Source organism: Crotalus tigris, unplaced genomic scaffold, assembly GCF_016545835.1.
Source record: "Crotalus tigris isolate CLP2741 ecotype Arizona unplaced genomic scaffold, ASM1654583v1 scf7180000018053.2689490, whole genome shotgun sequence".
Taxonomy (NCBI): domain Eukaryota; kingdom Metazoa; phylum Chordata; class Lepidosauria; order Squamata; family Viperidae; genus Crotalus; species Crotalus tigris.
The window spans coordinates 2,002,984-2,013,998 of NW_024096796.1; positions in this window are offsets into that span (position 1 = coordinate 2,002,984).

An 11,015-nucleotide genomic window follows, 5' to 3' on the forward strand; every position below is an offset into this window, starting at 1 on the left:
TAGGCCTTTGCAAAGACTTAACAGCTTTTTCCTCTTTGACATAAGCAGTGTCCTGTAATTGGATTGTTGAACTAAAACAGAATTTTGGAATAAAGGAATTCTTGGTTTCTCCCAAGATATCAATATGAGTTTTTAAAATTATAAGGTAGTTGTTATGTATTAAGTACTAATCTTAATGCATTATGATACTAACAGACCTCCAATTGTTTTGGAGGGAAGTTCAAAAATTCAACTTTAGGCGGGAGCGAGCTAACTTTGTGATTGGCTGATGCCCTAGAGGCAGAAAGTATAAATTGCAAGCATCTTGCCGGTTTTAGGCAGTTCGGTTCTGGGTTAATAAATACTGTTGTACCATGCCGGTCTGGTTATTGCCTATGAAACCCACTACACAATAGTAGTTCTAATTATGTGTTATTTATATGCTGGGAATTCATGTGATGAGACAGAACTGGAATGACATGACTAACACCATTACCAATAGGGCATCCTCAGTATAGTTGTGCCTTTCATTCTGGCAGCTAGCCTTCCCACAATATGCAGACATCAGGAAGGTCCCTCTACACATACCCACACATTTCAATCTGCTTGGAAATTCCAAAGGCCAATGCTTTAGCTTTTTTCCTACCCAGAAATATTGTTTCCAAATCAATCACACTTTTCCCAATATACCAGACAGCCATTTGTCAGGAATAGAACAAATGCAATTTCACCCCCTCCATAGTAGGGAAAGCCTAGGTTTGTGCACACCAGCAAACTGAGGGGAAAAACTTGGGATATTTATGATCTTTGAACTGAATTGGGTAGATATGAACTATCTCTTGCTCTACCTGTGCTATATTTGTGATCTTTCTTCTTTTACGTTCCTCAACATTAATTTACAACTCTTATGTCACACAGGAAAAGCTGTTGCTAGGAGGGGAAATTCAGTGTGAGATCTTATTTCTGAAGTTGGAAACCTCTTTCTAATCTTAGAAAAGAATTCCAAAATAACTTATGACTCCTAAGTGCTTAACATCCTACACAAGCATTGTATGACAAAATGATTACATAAATCACTGTTTCTTTTGTGGTTATTACATTTTCTGTTTTACATTCAGAAGTTTTAAAATCTGATCTGAAATTTATCTTAGTGATATGAAGGCTGATCAACACAATTAATATGAATAGAGTGCATACTTGAATTCATTTCCAAAACTTGCCATTAAGGTAAAAGTTAATTCTGTTGATCAGAGTACAAGATGTTAACTAACTGATTTAGAATGTATATAAAATTGTAGAAAATACATAAAAGGGTTCCTATCAATCACTAATGTTTCTGCCATTTTGAGTGATTGCCAATGTCTATAATCTTCTTTTCTAGTAGAAGTTGCTAAGTTTTGCAAAAAAGAATTATTACCTCTGAACTAAATAGTTTACAGAACTCCAGGCAACTAGTACAGGATATTATCTTTCTTGCAATCTTTAATTACTTCAACCTCATCCTCAATCAAGAAAGTCTTTTTTCTCTTGGTAGAGAAATTTGTTTAATTTTTCTAAAATATCTAATCATTTATCCTTGCATAGCTTAATCAAACCAAACAGAGCATTCTAATATATAACAAGGAAGTCCATGGTATTTCTAAATTTCTAAATCGAAGCACTGACCCTGGTTCATAGAACAGCTGTTTTAAATATGAGGAATAATGGCTAATAACTGAAGCATTTATTTTTATAAACCTATTTGAAGATTACAATTCTAATAATTCATTTCCTCAAACTTTTTATTTATCATGTGCTTCCATGAGTTTAATATCTGTCTGTCTGTCTTCACATTAAGCAAAACATTCTTTTTCACAAAATCTGACTTACTAAACCATTATGAAGATAAAGACTGCCTGTACCAGACTGCCAATAGGAAGATGCATGTGGTGCCACCATCAGAGATTTACGTTGATTCTGAGCAGTCATTTTCTTATATAGCTCAGGAAAGTGCATTCCACTATATGCAGTTTGAGATTTAAAGCCACCATTGATTTGTTGACTTCTTTTCCATGGATCATAGATGTTTTTTTTATCAAAGATAGTTAAGGAAATGATGAGAAATGTGAACTCAAGTGCAGAGGAACTGATATACAACTTTCCACAATATATAGTCATTTATCCTGCCAAGATCATTATTTGGGAAGCAGAGAAATTATGGAAATTCAAACCTTGTACATGCAATTATTGTTTATAAGAATAAATATCTCTCCAAAGAGCTCTGAGCTATACACAGCTTCATACTTTCTGTAACACAGGTGAACTCTTGCTTTGTCTATATTCCTATTTATTCTGTTCTTTCACATCAGCTATTTCAGGATCACAAACTACTGTAAATCTTCAGAGAGGAAGTTTACTGAATAATTAGGTAGATGTGCAATCAGCCAGCAAAGAGTCTATCACAAATGTTTATGAAGTATTCGATGATTAAAAAGAACCCACTAAAGTACTTGTCCCATCTGTAGTTACCCAGAGGGAAATAAACTGGCAAGCATCTCATTTTTGCTTCTTCCTGGATCTGCACTCACTTTCAGTTTATGCATATATAGCCTCATATATTATGGGATGTGATTATTGTTTCTTCTCTCTCATACTCATGTGTCTTCTGCTTTATGACACTCCTGTGAATTATCTGGCAGGCATGATTGTAATTGAATATTTAGACAAACTAGTCTACATTCTCCTGTGGTTCTGTACACATTTATTTGATTGAAAACTTGAAGAGATTTTTGAGCATTTCCATTTTGGAAATAAACAGTTCTAATGTAACTGCAAAAATACTTTGGGTGATCATAAACTTTCCAAAATGATAGAAATATGGTTTTAGAGATACCTACAATACAGAAGTCTCAAAGATCCCTAAAGACATATTAGATTCCAAGACTCTCTGTCATAAGGGAAAAATCAATATTACTGCATTCTGATTTACGAAGGACAAGATGATTAATGAAACAGAAAATGAATCACTTCTTTTATTTGTGTAGATTGCAATCCCACACAAAAATAACCTGCTAAGATCTGTTTGAAGACACTTGCATTTTTAACACCCGGCTATGTACAGAGATACAATAACTGAAAAATTTATATTGTTTGAATAAAAAAATTATTGAATGATTTGCTTTGATTGCATGCCAGATTTACACTAAAAATGTACTCTATTTTCAGCCAGTTTCATCCAGTTTTTTGGAAAAACCGGTTTTATTTTTTAAAGTGAAGAACAATGTGTTGAAATTTCTGTGTGCAAAGTAAGAGTTTCTTGCACTCATTTATGATGACCATAGGAAATATGTATGGGCATCCTGTTTTTCATGATACAATCATACCTCCAACAATTTTCTTAACTTGTCATATTTTTATTAAACTTGCAAAACAGTGGAAATATGGGGATTTGCAAAATACGTTTAGAACCTTCTACCATCATTCAATGGGGCTTAACATGCCTCTTCTGCAGAAGAAGACTACTTTCAGGTAGCTGGAATATAGATTTTGCACCAGTATTTGTCGCAGCAATCATCAGTATTAGAATCTGCAGAAGACTAGTGTATGGCTGGCATCTCTGAAAATAATATAAGCTAGAAATTAAAAGTGATTTTCTCACATAGTACAGTAAATTTGAATTCCACATTATATGTCAAGGTGGCAGCCAAAGTAGATGTGAGAACATAAGAAAAAATATCCCAAAGCCATATTAAGACCATATTTATTAGGTGAATTTATGATTTACAGTATAATTTGCTATATGTTTTTCTGAGTACAATTATACTCTTTAATCCACAGAACAGAGAGAAAGAAAAGGGATCAGTACAGAAATTTTAATAAAAAACTATGTCTGTACTAAGATACCTCTTAGCTACAATATGGGAGAGTTTTGTTACAAAAAAGCATGTTGGGTTTCATTAGGAATAGAGATGTGTTAGACAATTTCTTATCCTCCGTTTTGAGTTATGGAAGATAAAACTATTAAAGTTAAATGAATTTCCATTGTAGGCAAGATACATAGCATTACACGCTCTTGTAGATGGAGAAATAGAAAAGAATTCAGCTGGGCAGAATGCCTGATATAATATTAGTTGCTGTTTTGCACAGAAAGAATCAGTATACAATTTTCATTGTGATGGGAAATATGTATCCTCAATAAGGGTAGGAAAAATATCTTGTTCCTCCAGTGTAGCTACCAGATCTAAACTTCAAACCTCCAGATGATCATATTGTATTATAAAGAATTATATTATCCTTTATTAATTATTTCCATTATTTTAAAAATACTATAGTTCATAAACAGCAAAGAGATAACCCTTTACTACCACCTATTGGTTATTCATGTTTTTGCAGTGCAGGATTGCTGGCTATGATGCAGGATATCATTACTGACCATGTTGCATTCAATATTTTTCATGTTAGAAAAAAAGGACCAATAACTATTCACACTTTAGGGAAGGAAAACATCTCTGGGTAAATGTCAACCTCTCAATCAATTTTAAACAAGAGTGAATTTAAGAAGCACTCCATGAATTCTGTAAGTGTTGCTCTAAAGATAGAAATACTGACATAGATATATGTAAGGCCTCTGGATAACAAACCCTAATATTATTTGTCTATAAATGCTTTGGCACAAAAAATTAGCAAATAACACATTTTATTCTCAATTTTTACCTTAATTTACAAAGCAACTTTTTATTTATTATTTGTTTCATTTATTTCTAAAATGCTGCAGGACTAAATAAATAAAATTTATGGTTCCATGATTGTCAACAAAAAGAAGATATTGTATTAAAACTGGATACAATAAACTGAGTTAAATACCACTGTGATTTAAAATGCTTCTCTATTTGAGCAAGGCTGTTGTCTGCTAGTTACATAAACATAGCCTCCGGATTAATTCTGTCATATTTATTTTCCAGGAGAAAGATAGCTGACTCTTTTCTACCTAGGAAATTTCAAATTAGAGGTAGACTTGCTTTAAAATGGGATATTTATTGAAAACTATGCAGATAATGGAGATTCTCAATTATGCCAAATAAATAAAGAACCAATAATTTGTCAGGAGAAATTGATATGTACATTATACCAACTGACACTATAATTAAAAGGAGGAAAAGCACACACTTATATATTGGCATTCTCTTTCTGCCCTTTGCAGCTTATGGATGTGTATCATACCAACAAGATCATCCTACACACATAGTTATCATAGTTAATTTTCAGGGGACATCATTGCTGAGTACATGATTACAGTCACTGTTAGGGGATGAAATAGACTAAACTTCTGAAACAAAACTTTCATAGAAGCATAGAGTTGTAAGGGACCATTTCCATGATCAAAGCAAATTCCCTGCTCAATGTAGGAACCTAAATCAAAACATTCCAGACAAATGGTTGTCTAAACTCTGTTTGAACACATTCAGTGGAAGAGGAACCCCATTTTCTTGTATAGCATACAAAAATGTTTACATTTTATAACTTCCTAAGATAAAATCAAAATCTTACTTATACAGATGTTCCCAATCTTGATTACTATCTACCAATTCTATTTTTATACATTAAAATTTCATAAGTAGATAATTCTTTGCCAGTTTCTGTGAATCGGAAACATACCACAGACAAGGAATATAATTTAGATTGTGTTGTTCAGATGTATGTAACAAGGCTGCCCATAATGGTTATCACAGACAAGGATGCCAACCTGTCATGTCTAACCAACACCTGGCTTGGCAAAGAGGAAACTGTCTCTTTCTCTAAGCTGTGCCCATCAAGCCTTTAGGTTTGGCATCAGTTGAGACCTTCTTATCCATGAGTCTTTGCAGGCTTTCAGAAGCTCTGCAAATAACCAGATGTGTGATATCCTGGTTGAAATTAGGGGACAGTTGGTATTGCTCATGACATGCCATGTGCATTCCCTACTGCCCAGCCACATCCTTGCCTGAGTTGCTGGATTCCATTGTCTGGCTGGTAACAGAATCCCTGGGTGTTGGAGCTTGAAGATCTCAGTCTTCCACCTGCTGTCATAGAGTCTGGACAGATCATGGATTTATGGCTTCTAGGAACCATGGATCTGTCTTAAAGGTCTTTATCTCAAGGCAGTTGCAATGTCATCTAGTAACATAAGTTCACATAAGTTCATTGCAATAGACAGATCATTCTCTGTTTTCCAGCTTGCTAATACCATCCTCCCTTATAAGAAGACAGGGTATATTTGATTGACCTCCCCTAGGCAACTGATAGATCTCTAGACTCAAGTGTTTAGTCCAATCATTGTCCCTTTTTAGGGAAGGTGGTTGAAAACATGGTCAGGCTATCGTTACAGAGGACTGAGGGAAGCAGATTATCTAGACATGTTCCAGACTGGATTCAGTCCAGGATTCAGTAAGGAGACAGCTTGTTCACTGTAGCAGAAACCAAAATGGAGGTGGTGCATCCATCCTTTTTCACCTTGATGTGTCAGTCACTTTTGATATTGTTGACCATGGTATCCTTATGGACCATGGTAGAAATCTCTCCCTTTGTGACCTATTCCAATTAGTGTTGGGGTTGAACAGATTGCTCCTAAGGCTCTTCCTTTGTGGGCCTCAACATTCTTTCTCCTCCCCTATATGAAACTCCTGGTTGAGATCATCAACAGTTGGGATCTGATTGACAATAATAGCTTTTCAACTTCAGATCAGCCAAATGAGGCTGTCAAAATTCTGGGCCAGGGTCTGGAGGTTTTGATGGGGAGAAACTGATTGTGGCTATTGGGGTTACATTAGTCTAGGGATTATACATCTTTACTCCTGGATAGGACTGTACTTCCCCAGTCAGGAAGTACATCAGTAATGGTGTGATAGACTACAATGAAGCAGCTGTTTCCCAGGAGGGAAAGAACACATTCCCGGGGGGGGGGGCAAGAAAAGAGGCTACATAGCATGGAGCTGGATAAAAGACAGAGGAAAAGAATTAGGATAGCCACTCCCTAGAATCTGCCAGGGTATAAGATTCTATTGGGTATAAGCAATAAGGACTTGAACTTTGGCTGGACTGATCTATGTTGTGCTTGGGCTGGACTTGACAGGTATGTAGCTTGGGGGTCCTGTGGCTGGTACAATCTGGCTCATGGGCTCACCTTGGGCTCCATCAATTAAGCAGTGTTATTTTTTGAGACTTCTCTGTACCAGCATTTGCTCTTTGGAATGTGCTCCTTCTGAAATCCAGATGGCTGTGATCTGGGTGGCATGCAACAAACCCTTGAAATATATGGCTGTTCTCCCAGGCCCTGGGCAGGTGGATGGGACTCCCTTTTTTGTGATTTTTTTAATATTTTGATATGTTGTTTGGATTGCATCTTGTAATTATTTTGTAATTCGTTGTAATTTGTAATTCTAATTTATTGTATTTCCTTGTTTTTATGTTGTTCGTTATATTGAGAGCCACCTGGAGTCGGTTGAAATTGGGTGGCATCCAAATTGAATAAATAAATGATATTTATTTATGATTTAAATTAAATGGGTTAATTTCTTGTTGTTGCTATCACTCATCTTAGTTTCCATGTTTTTCTCTCTACTCTTGCAGCTGTTAGCATATAAATCAACACCCATTTAAAGTTATTTTATTATTATAGTCAATGTATATACCTCCACAATTGATAATTTTACATATTTCCATAAATACTAAACCCAGAAATTTCAAATTTTGGACATTTTTATCATATATGAAAATGGGCACCTTTCTTACTGTAGGTATTCAGAACATAGATTTATTTTTAATTATATATGCCAGATACATAACAGTTATCAACTGTCTATTATTTTAAGATATATTTTCTCTAATTTGGGTAGAATCTGAGAATACAGATTTGAAAACCCAAATTTTATTCCAGTTACTTCCCCGATTATGTTTGTAGGCCTCCAAACTGATTTTAATTGTTTTATCATTGGTAAAATAAATCATTCATGTTCGTGATATATATTTCAGTATAACTGCAGAAAGTTTATATGTTAGTCTTTCAAATGATTTATTGATTCATAGAATATTTTTTCAAATTTAGTAAGCTACCTTTTTATAGCTTGGATACTATGTTGGGAACAAGAAAAAAGAACCTATTTGTGGTAAATTAAGCAAGATAAGATTGACATCCAAGATGTTTGTTTTATCTGCTGCAGGGAAACTAAAATGTCTGATTTATCTTCAGATTATATAAATCTTTCATCTTTTGCCATTTTATAGTACATGTATCTTTTTCTAAATCAATTGTCCGTTGCCCTTTCATATCTTCCAAATGTTTCCAGATAGTCTTCAACTCAAAAGTGTTAAAATGAAAAAGTTGGCTAATGTTGCCCTATTTTTAAAGTTTCCATAGTTGACTTCAAAAATGTTTTAGAAACAAAACTGTTAATCTCTTTAATACAAGTAAGACAAAGGGGTAATTTTTAAATAATTCTTTTAAGTTTGCCATGAAGTTGCAAAGAAAAAAATAGCTTACATTTCATATTGGTTGCCATTCTTACAATATTTATCAGTCTGAATAGCTTTCTCTGAATCTTTCTAAAAGTGGGATGCCCAGAATTAAATATAATTAAGTGAGGTCTTGATTGAAGCAGAATAAACTAGAAGGATTACTTCCCATAATTTGGATATTATCTCTCCCTTGATGTCTTTTCTTTTTCTGCCATGACTTCAGACTGCTACCTCATAGCTGCAATCCATTAATATTCCAAGATCATTTTTACAGATTCCACTTCCAAGCCAAGCATCCTACATAAATACATTCTATATGTATTTACTTACAAAAGTTGAATGAAAAATAATGATTCCATAAGTTGCTGTAGAAAGCAATACTGACACACTAGAAGCTCTGACATGTTCTTTAACATCTGTTGTTTCATTTAACTTGGCAGGAAGTTGTGAGAAATTGTTGTGTCCTTTTGTTCATGAAATGGAAGCCTGCAGTATAATTGTCCATGTGCTTTAAGTAATGTGCCACGATTAAATTTTTGCCTGTTAAAGGAGTTCTCTCCAGCTGAAATTGGTGATGACTCTGTCGACATGGACACATTTTGGGGGGGACACAGATGGTATTATTCACATGGATTCCCTTGAATCTGCCACCCTATCAGCTCAGAGTGCTACAATGAAACTTGGAAACAACAATTAAGCAAAAATGAAATTTTGTTAACATGCCAGCTAGGCCTCACAACTCATGAACCATCCAAACCATCCAGGCGACTGTGAGGGTGGATCTCACTATCCTACCCATCCACTGTACAGTCCAGAGTTGGCACTCTTGACTTACACCCTTCTCCAAAATTGGGGGGGAGATGATAAATAGACAGACAGACAGAATAGAAGAGACAACATGTAGAATCAGTGAAAATGTGTAGCAAAGGATGGTGTGGAAAAGTTAATACAGGTAACAAATGAGCTCAGTTCAAGGATTATTGTCCATTTCATTTATTATTATTATTCATTTATTAAAATGCCTCTGTTTATAGTAACAAACTAAAATTTGTTTTAGTTGTTTTGTTTTATTTAAACTAAAGAAATGGAGGCTTATTTGTTAAATTAATTTTGTAACTATCAGTCCATTTCACTGACCTAAGAAGATTATTTTACTTTTAGTTCTGATATCTAAACTATTAGTTTTTCCTATCCAATTTTGGCTTATCTACAAATTGTACTACTGTGCCTTCAATATTCAGCTCTTTATCAGCAAAGCAGAGATAGAATTAGAAGGAAAGTGGTTTGGGTTATTATCCCTCCTGCAACACCCACATCTTCAAAGTTTACACAGCTGCAGCAATTTGTGACTAATCAGCACCAATGCATGGCTTGACTTCTGAATTGTCACAAACAAATTAATCATCAGGAATTGAGCTTGATTTAAAGGGGTCTTTACTTTTCTAATAATAGCATTGAGGAAATCATCAGCAAAGCAGCACTCAGTAATAAAACATACATGAGTTTTGTTTTCCCATTTTCCTTTCCCCTTCTTTTCCACTCCCTTTTCAACATTTGCAAACAAGTGTTTTGAATAAATTTTGATTTTCAGAATCAGATCAACAGGACCACATAATGCTGCTGCTTTAATTGTCCAGGAAATGTTGACTCGTAGTGCACTGGTAAATGCTCAAGGAAAAGAGATTGTAAGCACATTTCATACGTAGATTTAATAATATATCAGAATTTGGCTGCTGTTTGAATTTCTAAAGTGTTAGAAGAATGAAAATTAATTCCTGCTAGCATGGGGCAATTGTTATAAAAGATAGGAATCACATTTGAAAGTCTTAAAATCTACATACTCAAGTTTATCAACAAAAAGCTGAGAAGATATTCAAGAGTAAATTTACAAATTTGATATGTGGTCACTCCAAAAGCATTGCACTGAGTATATCACAATTTGGACCTTAGACCTTATGCACTCACTAAGGCTGAAACTACTCACCACAAAATCAGAAACTTCAGATAGGATTTTCACTCAAATCAACTTATTTATTAAAATTAAACAGCTTAAATTGATCTCATATACACACACCTAATCATACCCTTTACTGTTACACTGGCCAGGTAAAATATAGGGTGATGGGAAGATCAAGGCATCCAGGTGACAAAGGCAAATCTTCAATTTAGTTCAATTCCTCTTTTATGTATAAAAACTCTTTGTTCTCTACAGAGGCTTTTGATCTTCTAAAGGTATAGAAAGAGAGGATGTCTGGTGCTTTCTGACCTTCAAGTTGAGATGAAGATGAAAAAAATACCGATTGGTTAGAATTTTATCCAGATGAAAATTTGTTTGATAATCAATTGTTGGGATCTCTTGCTTCATCTCTTCCTTTCTTGATTAGCTTTACTCTTCAGTCATGACATAGCTTAATTCCTTGAATTGCAACAATGCACAGGTTCATAATTATGATTAAGAGCTTTTTCAATATGAGTATCAGCAATCACCACTCAGTTCTGAATGTAGAAAATAATGAAAACTTACTCTGTGGCCACCGATCACCTTGCCCACCATTTAATTCCAAACA